Source organism: Mus caroli, unplaced genomic scaffold (genome assembly GCF_978045245.1).
Source record: "Mus caroli unplaced genomic scaffold, Mus_caroli_1 scaffold_5, whole genome shotgun sequence".
Lineage (NCBI taxonomy): Eukaryota > Metazoa > Chordata > Mammalia > Rodentia > Muridae > Mus > Mus caroli.
This window is the reverse complement of record NW_028227260.1, coordinates 73181468-73200044: the sequence shown is the minus strand read 5'-3', so window position 1 is coordinate 73200044 and position 18577 is coordinate 73181468. Positions and strand designations below refer to the sequence as shown.

The 18577-nt window shown below is 35.3% G+C and overlaps 1 protein-coding gene across 3 annotated transcripts in view; it reads left to right on the top strand.

The window, feature by feature from the left end:
• The first annotated feature begins 1300 nt into the window (after positions 1-1300).
• Positions 1301-18577, top strand: part of Zc3h12b (zinc finger CCCH-type containing 12B) — a 189975-nt gene continuing 172698 nt past the window's right edge. For all 3 annotated transcript variants that reach the window (XM_085838112.1, XM_021153442.3, XM_085838111.1), the window contains exon 1: positions 1301-1758. The gene's annotated coding sequence lies outside the window, so the exon portion shown is untranslated. The remainder of the gene's footprint in view (positions 1759-18577) is intronic.

Genomic DNA, 18577 nt, shown 5'->3' with positions numbered 1-18577 from the left:
GTTTACTCAATAAAAAAGTCTTCTTTCTTTACAAATGTGTATAGACACTTCTGTTTGTTGATAGGAGTTACTTCTTTATCATGTGACCAAAGGAGTGCAATTTAGTGTTTAAACACCACTGAAAATACAGTTTCTTAAATATTTACTGGCTCTCTGGTTGCCATAAAGTTTCATTTTAAATTTATAGTTCATTTGAAATTTATATCTTGTTAACATCTTTAGGGCTTTGCAAACGTTTTACATGGCATAGGCTTTTAAATAGTATCTGAAATGTATGTTTCATTAGATTATCATTCAGTAGAGTATATTCTGTAAATATGCACATACTATTTATACATTGTATTATGCTCAGAATTAATTACATGTTTTTGTCTTATAATTACACATTACAGAAAAGTTAAGGCTGATTTTCAGAAGATCAATAGCCAGCAGAAAATGACACAAAATGTTTTATGTACAACCATTGTTTAAATGTCAGTTTTTAGTACTAGTCTTTTAACACTAATGAGTAGTTTGGGAAAGATCACTGGATGTTCATTAGTTTCTGGGCTCACACAGATTTCTTTTCCAGATGAAAATAGAAAATGTATGTAGGCATTTTATACACTTCAATCTGAGAAAGTGTAAAACATCTATCTACAGTTGGGTGACTAAGGTCTGGAATTAGAATGAAACCAGACTACTCTTGGAGGACTTTATTAAGCTAGAATGTTCAACTAGAGAGCAGGCACTTTGTCTTGTATTGTACAGAGTGATGAGCCATTGCAAATAGCTCCTTTTTTATTGAATGCTAACTCCGTGTCACAGTAGGTTATGTATGTTAAGTGCTTCACGTACTTTTTCTCTTCATCCTTATAAGTATTCAGAGTACTGCGTTTCTCATTTACAGTTGAAGAAACAGATTTAGAGAGCTTAGAAAAAGAACAGAAATACAAATTTGGCTGTAAGTCCATTCTCCTGACCACAGGCAAGTGAGAGTTGGGAGTTTTATAAAGATCACTCTGGTAAAGTACAAGAAAAGCCTGCAGGAAAACCATCCATAGTTCACATGCCTATCCAAGGATCTCATCCTAAGTCTCTAGGCCTCTCCATTTCAGAACATCTTGGACCTCTCCTCACGATTCTTTTACCCTGACGTTAGGGCCTGCCTAGGAAATGGGATTTTGTTACTTTTTCTAGGTCGCAAACCAAACTCGTCCGAGATCAGACCGCGGCTCCAGTGGTCCCTGGCGGGGGTGGGGCGCATGCGCGCGGTTGCTAAGAAACGGCGATCCAGGCGCCGCGGTGGTAACTGCGCCGGGGCTGTGTGTGTAGGCAGCAGCGCCAGAGGAAGAGGAGCACGAGGATGCAGCTGCGACCGCGGCCCCAAGAGGGAGCAGCCACTGTTCTGTGGTCGCGGGGCCAAAGCAATTGGAATTAAGCCTGGGGGGTCCTGTTGCTGAGAGGAGCGGGGCAGACGGTCCTGCCAGAAGCGCAGGCCTAGTATTCCGGGAGAGTTCGGTCTGCTGGGCGAAGGCCTGCCGCCTTTGCTTCCTCCTGGCCCTCCAAGTCGATGGTGGTGAAGTTGGTGGCCGCCAGGGGCACAAGCGCCAGGCTGGTTCTCTTGCACCCGGCGCTTTTCTGGCCCTGCTTGAACAGCTGCGACGCCGCCTCCTCTCGTCCGCGGATCCCACCCTCAGCGGCGGGGGAGGGGGAAAGTTTTCCCCTCCGCAGGGGCTGCATGGTGCGAGGCGACAACAAGACCTTAGGAGAGTAGGGGTAAGTAGTGGCACCGCAGTCTCCTGGTGCTCAAGCTGTTTTCTGGTCTTAGGGTCTCTGGGGCCCCAGCAGGCCAATGAAGCTCTGCACTCTCATTCAGAAGCTTCTGACACCCTTCCTGCATCTGCTCGCGGGTAATTTCTTCCAGTTAGTTTTCCTTTGAAAAGCCGTCACTTTGTGATCTCAATCCTGGCTTCCAGAAACATAGTGCCAGTGATTAAGGCCTGGGGTTGCTTCTTAGATGCTGATGATTCTAAGTACAGTCGTGCACCTTCTTAGTCTCTGGTCTGGAAACAGATTCTTCTAGTGCCCTGTTCACATTTTACTCCTTCTTCTAACTGTGGCTCTGACTCTTGATCTCAGGAGACAGCCTGACCTGACCTCAGGCTTGTCAAGAGCCCATCCTCCGCATTGCTGATGCTTCATGACGAAAGAATTGACCAGATAGCTTGAGTGGTACCTTACTTTGCAGTATTGTTTATACTCATGTGCAGTAGGCAAGCCATATGCCTAGCCCCTGATTCTTAGCATGTAAAGCTAGGCAGATATTAGTTATGTTAAATAATAGTGATAATAAGACAAAACTAGTGACATGCCCTATTTGACAACCAAAGTACCACCAAACTTGAGAAGTGGACAAAGTAAAATATTGACAATAGGGGAAACATTTTACAAAGTATTCTTCATCAAAAATGACTCACGTCTTCATTTAAAAATGTGTTGGTGAAACTTAGATGCTCTTAATAAAAATAAGGATAGTTGTGACTTATTTGTTCTTAAAGTAGAATATAGGGTAGGGTATAGTTGAAAATAGTCAACTTCTCTCAAAAACATTTGGCCCAAGACACCTAAAGTGAGACTTTGGATACCATGATTAGGTAAGGTTCTAAAGTTGCAAGGTGTTTTTGACAATTATTTTGAGGTGTGAGACTGTTTCTTTAAAAGTAGATGTGAAAATTTACAGTTCCCAGTTGACCCTTTTCAAACGTGAACTCAATTTGAATTGATGTATAATTTTAATTGCAAGGCACTCCTGTGGGCTGACAATAAAAGATGGGTTCTTTTATTTCACTCTCTTCCATCCTGACAGTTTTAAGCCATTTCAGGTCTCTTATCTAAAAAGAAGTGGAGAAAAAGAAGCACATTGGTGGAAAAGCTAAATTTAGTTTTCGGTTACCTCTTTTAAGCTAAAGAACTTTAAAAAGTATATAGATGCTGTGTGTGATTAGGTAACTTTGGCTAGTGAATCTGTTAACACTTCCAGTTTCCTGATAGTTTTAGGGAAAATGTCTTATATGGATTGCTTTTGTGTTTGAGAGGTTCCTGTGTTTAAAGTATAATACTAGGGGAAAAAATAGTTTTCTACCTCAATGTGAATTATCTGCTATGCATTGGCAGTCAGTCATGCTTCAGGAGCCTAGATTTCAAACTTAGAGGTGGTTTCTGTTTGGAAAAGGTCTTGATGAATTTTACTCCTAATTATTTGAAATACTATTAAATCTAAAGGAAAAGAATTTGACAATAATGAATATGTCCAAGTAAGTACCACATAGCCCAGCATTCCCACAGACTGTCATAAACATATGGGAAAATGATATTTTGTTTTGCAAGTGTTGTTAAGGACTTGATCATTAAATTCTGGAATAAAGTTTGTTTTTGCTGATTTTTATTTATTTTATTTTCAGAGATTTTTAATAAGCTTTCATTTTTTTAGATTTTACTCAGTGAGCATCACTGTGGTAGGCAAGGAGAAGAGTAGATTAGAAACAGGTTCCAGGGTCTGTTGGTATTGCTTGAAGCAGAATATCTAGCATTGCTCTAGAAGCATGAGACACTGGATCTGATTGCTGGTAACCAGTAATAGAAAATAATTTAAAAAGCCAACTGAAACAGTTCTGAGGACTTCAATTGGGAGAGAAGCATACAGATAGGCTATATTAATCAAAACACAGAAAAGTACAGAATAAGAGCTACGAAAAAAAAAATAAGAGTACAGGAAAATTACTGAAGTCTAGGGATTTCCTGAGAAAGCTTCATAGAAAAGTGACACTTTTGCTTCAAATTGTAGGCTTTGTTGGAAGGAGGAAACATTTATTATAAATTTATTAGATTAACTAAAGGAAAAAGGATTATTTATAGCATTTAACTTTCTTGACATGAGCAAACTTTTCTATGCTATATTTTAATTTAATAACAAATTAAATACTAATAACCTTATAATATACATGTTATGCAAGTTAGTTTTAAAATAATCATCCTATTTTGGGACACATAAGAATGTTTTCTAAAAAGATACAAATAATTAAGTTCCCATACTTTATCAATGTACATTTTTCACTGAATAGTAAGTCACAGCTATAGTCAAAGTGTTTTATATAAAACTGGTACAATAAACATGACCTTGCATTATTAATATTCCCCAAAGGTTATTTCCAGATACATTCTATGAGCAACATGAATTTTGATTGATTAGTTATATAACTTGGTTTATCATATACTACTGTGTACAATTAAGGGAAGGGCTGCATTATAGTCTTGAAATTAATACTGGTCAAAGTTCTAATATATTAATGTGTATGTTAATATTTAGCAAGTAACATATGTTTAAACTTCAATCAGAAATCTTTGTAAAACTTATTTTAGTGCATTTCTAATTTTTTTGCTACATTAAAAATTGGTTAACATGTTAACAGTCTCTAGGTTTTGGTCAGCTATTGTAAATTAATATTTTCATGCAGAAAAATAACAAACCACATAGCAATTAGAAGATATCACTGATTTACTCTTAATTTCTTTTGCAAATTTTATTGCATTTGTAAAAATGCAATATGAATTCAGCAAAAACTGTATTTTCTTTATTAAAATACTATTTATTTTATTTTCTGTCTTTTATTTGTCAGACCACCACCATTACTACATCCTATCCTAATAGACCACACATACTTGAAACCAAGGGTAAAGTTCCATCTTTAAATATTAAACAGCCATTTTAGATAACACATACTTCGTGATGGAACCTGAACATCATTTATCAAATGTGGTAGGGAAAGTTGTCATTTTGTATTATAAAACAGATAGGCCAGATAGCAACTGCTATAGAAACGAAGTAAAATGGATTATTTCAAGCTTTTTAAACCATTTTCTTAAGGAGACCTTCTCCAATGGCAGACCTTGTTTATCTTCCTGGTCAGTCATCTGGAAGCAATTCCTCACAAAATTGGTTAACTTGGTTTCTACTTTGGAAAGAGAACCACCTTTTCCTATACATGCTTGCAATCTTGCTTTAATGTTTATTGTAGAACTAAGTCCCTTTGATAGTTTAGGAAGAATTTTCTCCTCCCCCTCCTCCCCCTCCCCCCCTCTGATTCCCACCTCCTTCTTCTTATCATGGTGTTGATAGTTTTAAGTCTTTTTCCATGCTGGTTTTAATTTTCTGCATTTTTAGTTGTTGTATCTTTTGGGGGAGGTGTTTCGAGACAGAGTCTGTGCAACCCTGACTGTCCTGGAACTCACTCTGTAGACCATGTTGGCCTGGAACTTAGATCCTCATGCCTCTGCCTCTCAGATGCTGGGCTTAAAGGCTTGCGTCTCCAATGACAGGCTAGTTGGAGAATCTTGTAGAGATTTCTTCTCTGGAACTTTGCCTCTTTGTAGTAGTAGTTAGGTTTTGTCAACTTGGCACAATCTAGAGTAATTTTTAAAAAGGGAACCTCAATTGAAAAAATGTCCCCACCAGATGAGCTTGTGGAGAGGTCTGTGGTATATTTTCCTGATTGAAGATTGATATGGAAGGGCCCAGCCCATTGTAGGTGGTACCATCCCTATACTGGTAGTTCTAAGTGCTATAAGAAAGCAGGCTGAGCAAGAATGGGAAGCAAGCCAGTACGCAGCATTCCTTCATGACCTCTCTGCATCACTTCCTGACTCCAAGTTCGGCCTATGTACCTTTCCCAACTTTGCTTCATGATAGACTACAAGCTATTAGATGAAAGATAACCTTCCTTCAAAACTTGTTTTTGGTCATTGTATTTTGTCACAGTACTAGAAATTCTAAGACACCCCTTCTCATCATTGTTCTTTCATTTATCAACAACTTTCTTTTTCCCCCCTGTGGAATCTTCCTACCACTGCCAGGGGCCTAGGTCACATTCCAGTTGTACTTAAGAATTTTCCTTACTCTTCATCTTCATCTTCTGACTCTGCATCCTCTTCTACAGCTGCTATGTGTTGTGCACTAGTATGCACCGACCCTGACCCATTCTTCAACCTGAAGAGCAAGGTAGTGTAATTTCAAAGTCCCTAAGGGCAACTGTCAGTTTTAAAGACATTTTCAAAGTTGCCAGTGTTACTTTAATGTGACTGGCTTCATAATATACAGTTCTACATTCTCTAGCAATGCTGGACAGTTGCAATAATCTGTAGCTGTCAGTCATCTATGTGATCATGAGAAAAAAAAAAAACCAGTACTCTCCATTGTACTATGTTGCTACATTGTAATGTTTTAGTAGGTTATATGCATTCAGTTCAGTTGTTATTCATGAGTTTTTAACTTTTGATTGAGTTACTGAGATGTAACCACATCACAAGTTGAGTATCATCTGTATCATATTTTAAAAAAGTTGTATGTCCCCCAACATAAACTCACATTTTAGAATTACAAAAAATGTGCACATTTACTCCAAGAGGCAAAATATACAAACTTCAAATTTGTGAGGCCTCTGTACTTTTCATCTGTTATCTTTTGCTGCCCACAGAAGTCTTATTTGATAAATATGTTACTGACAAACAATAATTCATTGTTTCTAGGCTCAGCATATAATTGCTGTTTCACAAATGATCATTTCAGTGTTATTGATGGTTGGGGTTTGGGTGGAGTGTTTCCAGTTTCTTGGTTTCTTGTTCAAAGACTTGAAATACACTGATTGCAAAGGAGCAGGGGATCTATTCAAAGCAAAGTCACTAGTGACTGCAGGCCACTTGAGTGAGTGAAAGGATACTCACAAGTTCTGATGATGATTTGATGGTTCCTTTTATATGCAGATTTAAAATGATCCTATTCTAAAGTATGATCTTCATTATGTCAGGACTGGACATTTTCTACTTGAGCATATCTCTAAAGTTTTGTGATAGGAGCTTATTGAAATCATGACTTTTATCCAAAAATTCTATTTGGATCAAATTGTCCTAGAACATAAACTTCTAAACTAAGCAAAAGATGATAAAAGCCATTTCAGTATGAGTAAAAAAAAAAGGGCAAAGACTGGAATTCATTCTTCAGGTATGTTAGCAACTAATCAAACAAGTGCTTTCACGTATAAATTGTAAATTGAAAGTTATAAGGAACTGTTACACAGAGTTCTCACCGTCTTAATCCTCTGTCTTATATTATGACTGATCAGTGATCTTTCAACTGTTGTCATCCAAAACATAATGATTCATATTCATTTCCTAGTTACAAGTGCATCACTGAAGTTAATTTTGTCAGTTTTATTCTGTGATAGAATTTTATAACTTTGTAAAATGCCAGAAATATCATTTGAAATCTAAAACTGAATGTCACAGATTGATAATGAAAAAAATAGCCATTTTAATAGTAATCTTCGTTAAAAAATACTATGTAGGAACTTTTAGTGTCTCTATATCCTTTTATAATCCTTTTATAACCCTGAATTATTGAACTAATAATTAAACTTGCTTAATTACTGTAAATATTTGTATTCATTCTTACTTCTGAGCTAAGCAAATTTTATTAAAATTGCACACACATATACACAATATATACAATATAGACTATATTAGTTATTTAGAATGGGTTCCTAATAGTCTGAAGAGCTGTGTGCATATAAGATAAACTATTTTTATAATTAAGTAACTTAACTGAAAGTTGTGTGTAGAAACATTATAAGCTATGCATGATTAAAAAATACTATGTCTAACTCAGGAGACTGAATCCCTACATTGGTTATTTATTTATTTGTTTTCCAAGGCAGGATTTCTCTGTGTAACAGCCCTGGCTGCCTTAGAATTCTCCTTGTAGACCAGGTTGCCCTTGAACACAGAAATTCACCTGCCTCTGCCTCCTTGTCTTAGTGAGGGTTTCTATTCCTGGACAAAACATCATGACCAAGAAGCAAGTTGGGGAGGAAAGGGTTTATTCAGTTTACACTTCTACAGTGCTGTTCATCACTAAAGGAAGTCAGGACTGGAACTCAAGCAGGTCAGGAAGCAGGAGCTGATGCAGAGGCCATGGAGGGATGTTACAATCACCTGGCTAATTACATTTTTATTTTTAAAACAAAATCTTTTCTTTGTTGAATAAAGAAAATAGTAGAAGTTTGAAACTTCTGTGATAACGTATGGCTTCTTTCATCCACATCCATTCAAGAGTTCATTTAAAAACTTCATATCTTCATATAGTTACACTTCAGAGTTTAAAAATTTTTATAATAAAAAGGATACTGTTTTCTGTTCTTTCATTCTGTCTGCTGTTTTTTTTATATTGTCTTCAGAATTTTTTCCCATCTTATGATATTTCTTGACATCTACCTGAAACTACTTTAATATATATTAAATATGTATGAGTTAATATACAGTAATATACAATACAAATATTTTACACACAGGGAAGTTTTTTTTTTTAAATATTGGTCTCCACATGGCTTTTTCAGACATCCTTAGTGTTCTTTATCTCTTTGCCTATCCTTCTTCTGCCCTATATTCCAATATCCCTCCTCACTTTAACCCCCACTTTATACCACTTTCTCAAACTGGAAACTAGTTCACATATAAACTCTAATATAAGATATTTAGCCGAGCAGTGGTGGTGCACACCTTTAATCCCAGCACTTGGGAGGCAGAGGCAGGTGGGTTTCTGAGTTCGAGGCCAGCCTGGTCTACAGAGTGAGTTCCAGGACAGCCAGGGCTATACAGAGAAACCCTGTCTCGAAAACCAAAATAAATAAATAAATAAATAAATAAATAAATAAATAATAAAATAAAAATAAACTAAAAAAGATATTTAATTTGCCAGGCAATATATAATTACACACTTGAATTTTGCCAGGCAATATATAATTACACACTTGAATTTTGCCAGGCAATATATAATTACACACTTGAATTTTGTGTTTCTTTTGTGTTTCACTTTGTTTGACAAAAAGTCTTGTGTAGCCCAAGCTATTAGATAAGGATGAGCCCTTCAGCCTACACTTTCAAAGGGCAGAAACAAATATATACTATCACACCTGGCTTCATGTATTGTATACTAATATATTAAATGGTTGCTGCTGAATGTCTGTTCTTATAGACATTTAAGGCTAATATTATTAGATTATCTTATTTCAGTTTACATGATTTTAAAGTATTGTGTTATTTTGCCAGTCTAAATATCTGTGATTCCATAGAAACATAAAAAATTGAGGCATAAAAAAATAGGTATTAGATTTTATACTTCAGTTTCTCTTAATTTGCAATAATTTGAGCAAGAAAAAGTCTAAAATGGTTGAAAATTTGAATTTTTGTGAACTAGTATGTCTTATGACTTCCTTATACTAATCAGAACTAGATTAATCTTTAGGGATATTATCTTAATAAGTAGATGAGACTAATTTGTAGTTAATACATAAGTGGATAATATGTGAAGATTTCTAAAACACTTAAAGAAAACTTTAAGTAATTTAAACATCTTTTCTCCTATCTTGTTTATTGATTTATTTAACAAATCTTTATGTAACAAATTACAGTTAATTTAATTTCAGTAATTTGGGGAATTATATATTATAACATTAGTGTGTTCCAAATTACAAGACAAAATTTCATTAATTTGCATTCAAATTAAATTAAATTTAAATTTAATTTAATTCAAATTAAATCAAGAATTTGTTAAGATTTGGGTAGATGTAGCAGTAACACATTTTTTTACTAGATTCTCTGTCCTTTGTTAATTATGGATTATGCTGTACAAAAAAAAAATAGCCATAGCCATATTAGAGGTTAGGAAAATTTGAAGTTCCTTGCTGGTATCAAAAACTTGATATTGAATTCAAGTAAGTGATAGGAATTAAAGTAGGGACACCTGTGTTCAATGTACTTTAAAACATTTTCTAAGTACTCTATCACTAATTAGGATACTATATACCTAGTACTGTGAAAGGGATTCAAATAGTACTTAATAAAATTTGAGATCCCTTATTAGAAATGTTTGGAGCCTAAGTGTTTCAGATTTGGGAGTTTATCAGAAATTAGAATACTTGCATACAAGTATGAGTTGATTATCTCTAGTCTGGAAATTAGAAATCTGATGTTATCATATATCTAAGATCAAACATTATTGTCATGGTATGAAACTATTCGAATGTTGAAGCATTTCAGGTTTTGAACTTTCAAGTTAGTGTTAATCAGTGGTGAAAGAAAATTTAAGGCAATAATTGTTGAAAACTGTTTCAGATATAGAAAGTGCAGTAGCAATACAACTGGAATGTAAACTCTTACACATATGTAAATACATACATTTTCATTGATACATCAGAAGGAGAAAATAAAATGTTCATTGCAACCCATAATCTTAATATACTCCTGATACTTTCAAACATCTGAAAATAATAAAACTCTGAGACTCTTTCAGTTCTAAAATAACAAATTGAATGAATCATCAGTCATGTATGGTGGTGTATACTTGTAATCTTTATATTCAGAAAGTTGAGGCAAGTAGATTCCTTGGTATTCAAGGCAAGCTTGACCTATATAAATTACATACTAGCCCAGGCTACAAATACAAATACAAATACAATACAAATACAAATACAAATATAAATACTAGTAGTATTTTCTTCTACCTGTATTATGATGCAATAAGACCTAAAACTCAACATTTCTAATATTCTTGGATTAAATACTTCTGTCAAAGGTAACAGATTCTACTCCAGTTCATTTTGACAAGTTAAGGTTAATACAGAATAGTCAGGTACACATGATAATAGTAGTTGTGAATTATCATTTATCATTGATACTTTTCCAAGAGGGGATAAGAGCTAGTTCTTTATTTTTCTGACTTCTATAGTAATACTTTATTCTTTTTTACTGTGTAACTCAGGGCTTTTAATTTATAGGTTTTAGATCTTATGGCTAATAGCAGGGAACACAACAGCATGGGCTTATTTCTGTTAGAATAGAAATTTAGCTCATTTTGTTGTTTGTTTTGTTTTGTTCTTTTTGGTTTTTTGTTTGTTTGTTTGTTTTTTAGGTTTTTTCGAGACAGGGTTTCTTTGTGTAGCCCTGACTGTCCTGGAACTCACTTTGTAGACCAGGCTGGCCTTGAACTCAGAAATCCGCCTGCCTCTGCCTCCAAAGTGCTGGGATCAAAGGTGTGCACCACCATGGCCTGGCTAAAACATGCATATGTGACCCGTAGAGGGATCCAACCCGCAACCTTGGCATTATTAGCACCACGCTCTAACCAACTGAGCTAAATGGCCAGACTCATTTGTTTTTTACTAATTGTCATTCTTTCTTTTTCACTTCAGCTTTGTCATGCCTGTGACATGTTTGATGAAACTTTGCTGTATGTTTACTTGTGGAAGAAAGAGACTGAAAACTTTTTACAGAGCTAACAATCCAATGCACAGTAGAAAATCTATTTCGTTCTTGGTAGTCTTCATGAGCAGAGGGGAGTGGAGAATTAGAAAAAAATATTTGGAAGATAATTTTAAATTGAATATGGGGGTTGGAGAGATGGTTAAATGAGCCGGTTACCCTTCCAGAGTACCCAGGTTCAATTCCCAGCACCCACCTGGTAGCCCTCAAGCATATATAACTCCAGTTCCAACGGGTCTGATGCCCTCTTCTGACACTGGGCACACATGTAGTACATAGGAAAAATATAAACACCCATATACATAAAATAAAATGAAGGGAATTATTAAAAATTGAATATAAGTATCTCAGTATACCTAGAGAATTAGTTAACTAAAGAATATGGAATTGATAATGAAATTTCTCATTAAGGAATAATTTAAGCAGATGATGAAGATATTGCCAGAATGCTTTATATAAAATGTTGGAGCTTTAAGTCGTGAATATTTTGTTTATCTCTCTCCTGTAATTAAGGTGTTTTATAAAATCAAGTGTAGTTGTATGTTTGTAGTCCCAGATACTCGGTAGCCTGATCGAGGAAACACTGCTTGGGTCTACAAGTTTAAAATCAGCCTGGGTGAAATAGAACTCATCTAGAAGAAAAAAAGCTCTATTGCTGGTAATTAATAAAGATGTATTTAAACCAACTTAAAGTAATGATACATATGTATGTGTGTATGTATTTTTTATTAATAATATGAAAAATTCTCAAAGAAACAAAGAAAAGGAAGTGTGTCCTAGGCATATATGGAACTTAAACTAGGAAGAAAAGTAATCTTTTTTTTTTTTTTTAAGAGTTATCTATTTATTATTATATGTAAGTACACTGTAGCTGTCCTCAGACACTCCAGAAGAGGGCGTCAGATCTCATTACGGATGGTTGTGAGCCACCATGTGGTTGCTGGGATTTGAACTCTGGACCTTCGGAAGAGCAGTCGGGTGCTCTTACCCACTGAGCCATCTCACCAGCCCCCTTTTTTTTTTTTAAGATTTATTTATTTATTATTATATGTAAGTACACTGTAGCTGTCGTCAGACATTCCAGAAGAGGGCACCAGATCTCGTTGCGGATGGTTGTGAGCCACCATGTGGTTGCTGGGATTTGAACTCTGGACCTTCAGAAGAGCAGTCGGGTACTCTTACCCACTGAGCCATCTCACCAGCCCGAAAAGTAATCTTTAAAGAAACATGTTTGAGATAATGTACATACAAGTAACAGTTTATGGACTGACCAGGTTATATTTATGAATATGCATATAGGTAATAACAAAAAAAAAGAGGCCATGAGTTTGAGGGAGAGCAAAGGAGTTGCATGGGAGGGGTTAGAGAGAAGAAAGGGAAGGGGAAAATTATGTCTTTATATTATCATTTCAAAAATTAAAAAGATTATACACAAAAGACACTTGTCTCTCTCAATCTATCAGACTCGATACAATGGACCCCAACGAAATGGGAATTTCCTAAGGAATATCATGCTGAGAGAAGAAAAACACTTCGGACAAAGGGGAAATTTGTCTACTGGAAAGAGATTTCATAGAGTTCTAAAAACTGGGCAGAACAGGATGAAACTGAATCCCAGATAATGATGGGTCAACAGTGGGTAGACCAGAACTGTTTAAATGTTTATATCCTTGGCCCCCTAAATAAACTTTAATTCCATGTCAGGACCCTGAAGACTGACTTGGAGATCTTCTTTGATCTCTTCATCCCTCTTCCCATTGTGGCCATATTGAATAAATCTCCTTCATCTGCTTTCCACTATTCTTTTCTTTTCTTTTTCTTTTTCTTTTTTTTTTTCAGTTTATTGAGGATGAGTGGTCTGATTGAGTTGGCACATAGGTCGTGACCCCCTAAGTTTGATCACATGTGCATAAAATTTATGAACAATGAATATTGTATTGCTGTGTTTTTAATGAAAAATCACAGGAACTTGAAAAATATGAAGAAGCAGCCTTATTGATGATAAATGCTTGAGTGTAGCTTCTCTGATATTTCTAGATGATACTTCACAGCCAACTTCCTGTTCTCTGTTCCTTTGGTTCTTATAAATTTTCCACCTTCTCTTTTGCTATAATCCCTGAACCTTAGGCCATGAGTGATGTGTGGGAAAAGTTGGAGGGAGGAAAGGGAAGGAAGAAACAATGCAACTACATATTTAATTTCAGAAAATTAAAAAAAATGTAAAGAAGTTTTGTTTAAACTTAAAATAGCCTTTTTCTGTGTTATCTTGTACAAACATGCGATATCATCAACTAAGATGCTGATCTTATCTAAATTTCTAATTTTATAAGCAACTGTTTGGAAAAATATGCATTTTCCACATGTGTAGTTTCCTATATTCCAGCAGCACACAGAGATATTTGATTTTACCATCACCACAGAGCTCTTATTTCAGTCATTTATAAGCCCCATCTTCCTCCTCTATGCCATTCTTAGACCTCTAACTTCTAATCTTATTCTTTCTCAGTAATTATATATTTTTTACATTATGGATATTTTGTAATGTTATTTCACTTTGGTAATTTACTTTTCTCTGATATTTATTTTATCTGATATCTCTATCTTTATATCTATATACTGTGCTTAAAAAAAAAAAAAAACAACCGACATTTTAGCCTATTGAGAGAGCATGTGCTTGAAATCTCAGCACTTGAGAGACAAGAGAATTCCCAGCTATCCCAGCCTATTTAGCAAGACCCTGTCTCAAAACCCTTGCTATTTCAATGGCGTAACTTTTCTATCCATTTACTTTCTGTATAGCCATGTTTCTTTTTATAAAGCAAATGTCTTGTACATAGCATATATTTAGCTCTGTTTTATTCTTTTTTAACCTCATAGGATCGCTGAACCTTATAGTAGGTCTATTTTTAACTTAATAAGGAAATAAAATATCTTTTTGTGGTATATACATTATTTTATAGTTCATGCAATAGTGACTACAGGCCTAATTATTAATATTGGGTGGATAATGAAATCTATTATTTTGTACTCCAATCTGAAAAGTCTTAATTTGAATCAAGTGTAGAAAATATGTCATGAGGTATATAAAAGTTGGTAGTTACTATGGTAAAATAAATTAGCATGCCCATCATATCAATTATTTACTCATATCCCCTGTGAAAGAACAGCTATAAATGTAGTTATTAGCAAAAAAACCTGTTGCGGCCTGCCCGCAGTCCACAACACGAACGGTTCAACTGAGAATGGCAGTTCGAGCTGAAAAGAGAGGAATCTAGACAAGGCGGAAGAATGAATGGAGCTAAGACAACATTCTGATCAAAGCTCAATTTTACTATTTTCAGACACTCAGTTATAAAGGAAAGGGGAGGGAACCCAATTTCCCGCCAAGTAACTCAGGGTCCAGTAGCAGGACGAACACGTGTGTGCCTCTTCCAAGCAGCAAAGGCAGGGTCCAGCAGTAGGCGTGGCAGAACGAATGAGCAGGTAGCTCCACCCTTGAGCAAGCAGGTTCCAGGCTGGGGGAAGGGAGGCCACAAAAACCCACCATAAATATAATACACTCTTATTAAGTATATTTTCCACATTGTAAGAGATAGGAACAATAGTTACTTTCTGTTTGTTGTTTTGTCTTTAAAAAAAAAAAAACAATGATCATATTAAAAGCATGAAATGATAATACTTGAATTTCTCTGGTGACTAGTAGATATATCCATTAGCCATTTGTTCTTGGAATTGTCTTAAGTCATTTGTCTGTACTATAGTGGACTTGTTTTTTTATTCATTTGAAAGAGTTTTTATTTTGCATACTATTCTCTTATCTGAAATATAAGTTTTACATTTTTCTCCTAGTCTGTATGTTGCCTCTTTTTTTCTTTTTCTTTTTTTTTTTTTTGAGACAGAGTTTCTCTGTATAGCCCTAGCTGTCCTGGAACTCACTTTGTAGACCAAGCTGGCCTCGAACTCAGAAATCCTCCTGCCTCTGCCTCTAAAGTGCTGGGATTGAAAGAGTGCACCACCACCGCCCGTACGGCTGTATGTTGCCTCTTAACTATGTTGCTCGATTTGTGCCTTCCCCCTCCCTGCTGGAAAACAGCGTCTGTATATAGCCCCGGCTGTCCTGAAACTCATTCTTTAGAACAGGCCGGCCTAGAAGTTAAAAGAGATCCACTTGCCTCTGTTTCCCAAGTGCTGAGATTAAAGGTGTGCAGCACACCAGACTTGTTGATAGATTTGCAACATAGAAGCTTTTTAGTTAAATAGAGTTCCATTTGTTTACTTTTTACTTTTCTTTCTTGGGCTTTTGGTGTCACAGCCAAAACATTATTGCCAAGACAAATGTTGTAAAGCTTTGCTCCTGTATTTCATTTATAGGAGATTTTACAGTATCAGGTCTCAAAGTTGGGTCTTTAATCCATTTAATCTATGTTAATAGATTTAGAGTTGGGCTGGAGAGATGCCTCAGTGGTTAAGAGCACTGAGTGCTCTTCCAGAGGTCCTGAGTTCAATTCCTAACAACCACATGGTGGCTCACAACCATCTGTAATGGGATCTGATGCCCTCTTTCTGGTGTGTCTGAAGACAGCTACAGTGTACTCATCATATATATATATATATATATATATATATATATATATATATATATATATATATATGTGTATATATATATAATTAAATAAAATCTTTTACAAATAGATTTAGAGTTTAGTTTTATGTATGGTGAGAGATGAGTATACAGTTTTTTGCATATATATACATGTTTTTCAAAACCATCTGTTGAAGATACTGTCTCTAATATGCAGCTTTGGCATTGTTATGAGAGAAAATTTGACTATATGGGTATCCTTTTATTCCTAGGTTCACTATTCCTTTCCAAATTACTGTGTAAGTCTGCCTTTATATGTCAGTTTCATATTATTTTAGTTCTTTCTATTTGTGATATAATCTGAGAGCAGAGAGTGTGAGGTCTCTAGTTTTGTTATACTTTTTTTCAGTATTGTTTCTGCAATTGGGTATTGGTAGATGAGCTATTCAAATTTTAGAATTCTGCTTTCTTTCTTTTTTTGTAGAAAATGTCAATTTTCAAATGAAAATTTCACCAAATCTTTATATTGCTTTGGGTAATGTGGACATTTTAACATTATTAAGTTTTTCAGTCTATTAGTACAGTATGTCTTTTAATCTATTTCTTCATTAATTTATCTCATCTGTGCTTTCTTGTTTTCAGTGTACAAATCTTTCCTCACTTTTGTTGCTGTTTTTACATATTCTAAAAATTTGAAGTTATTGAACAGCAATTATATTGACTTTCATCTTGATTTGTTTATTTCCGGTGTATAAAAACACGGTTTTTGCATGTTTACTAAGTACCCTGCTATTTTGCTAAACTCATTTGTTAGTTTTTAGACTCTCATGAAGTTTTTCAGAATGTATACATATAAGATCACTTCACCTGTGAACAGATAGAATCTTACTTTCCCCTTTCTAATTTACATGTCATTAATTCTTTTTCTTGCCTGATGTCTTTGGATAACATTTTATTGTTATAGTAAGTAGACGTGATAATAATGAGCACTCTTATTTTGACTTTATTTTAAATGAAAACCTTTCAGTTTTCATCATGGAATATGATCTTAGCTATGAGCTCTTCATATGTGGCTTTTATTTTGTTGATGTATTTGCTTTCTGGATCTACTTTGTTGAATGCTTTTTTTAAGGAAAGCATTGAATTTTGGCAAGTGAGTTTTCAGCAATATTGAGATGCTTGTGTAGCTTTTATCCTATTTTTCTTGATGTGGCATATCATATTAATTATTTTCACATATTCACTTACTGTAGGGACAAATCTCACCTCATCATGTTATAACCATTGTAATATGAAGGTCAGCTTGGCTTACTAGTTTTCGTTGAGAATTGCTGCATCTGTGCTCAGTAGCAATATTAACCTGTTGTCTTTATTTAAGCCTCTATCTCTGTTGGATGGCTTTGGACTACTACTCCAGTCTCTCTCTCTCTCTTTCTCTCTTGTTCCCAATTCTAAGAAGGGGCAAAGTGTCCACACTTTGGTCTTCGTTCTTCTTGAGTTTCATGTGTTTAGCAAATTGTGTCTTATATCTTGGGTATTCTAAGTTTCTGGGCTAATATCCATTATCAGTGAGTACATATCATTTGAGTTCTTTTGTAATTGGGTTACCTCACTCAGGATGATGCCCTCCAGGTCCAACCATTTGCCTAGGAATTTCATAAATTCATTCTTTTTAATAGCTGAGTAGTACTCCATTGTGTAAATGTACCACATATTTTTTGTATCCATTCCTCTGTTGAGGGGCATCTGGGTTCTTTCCAGCTTCTGGTTATTATAAATAGGGCTGCTATGAACATAGTGGAGCATGTGTCTTTTACCAGTCATAAATTTGTATAGACTTTTTTATTGTTTACATTGTTCTGTGTTGTCATGTTGAGAATTTCTAGAAATTTATCCATGTTTTATGCTAACCAATTTGTTGACATTATTAAGTTTCTTATAATCCTGTTATTTGTATGGCATCAGTAGTGATAGATTTTTACCACACACACACACACACACACAGGCTGGTTTTGTGTGTCAACTTGACACAGGCTGGAGTTATCACAGAGAAAGGAGCTTCAGTTGAGGAAGTGCCTCCATGAGAATCATCTGTAAGGAATTTTCTCAATTAGTGATTAAGGGGGAAAGGCCCCTTGTGGGTGGAACCATCTCTGGCCTGGTAGTCTTGGGTTCTATGAGAAAGCAAGCTGATCAAGCCAGTAAGAAACATCCCTCCATGACCTCTGCATCAGCTCCTGCTTCTTGACCTGCTTAAGTTCCAGTCCTGACTTCCTTGGTGGTGAACCGCACCATGGAAGTGTAAGCTGAATAAACCCTTTCCTTCCCAACTTGTTTCTTGGTCATGATGTTTTTTCCAGGAATAGAAACCCTGACTAAGACAATAACACACACACACACACACATATGTATATATATGCTTTTTGAAATTATAATTACATCATTCCACCTTCTAGCCTCTAACCTTTCTTATGTGAAACCCATGCTCTCTCTCAAATTCATCGCAACATTTTTAAAATTGTTGTCACATATATATGTGTATAATCCTAAATATATAAATATAGCCTACTCAGTCCATCTATATGTTGTTTATATGTATATGCTTTCAGATGTGACCATTTGGTACTGGATAACCAATTGGCATGT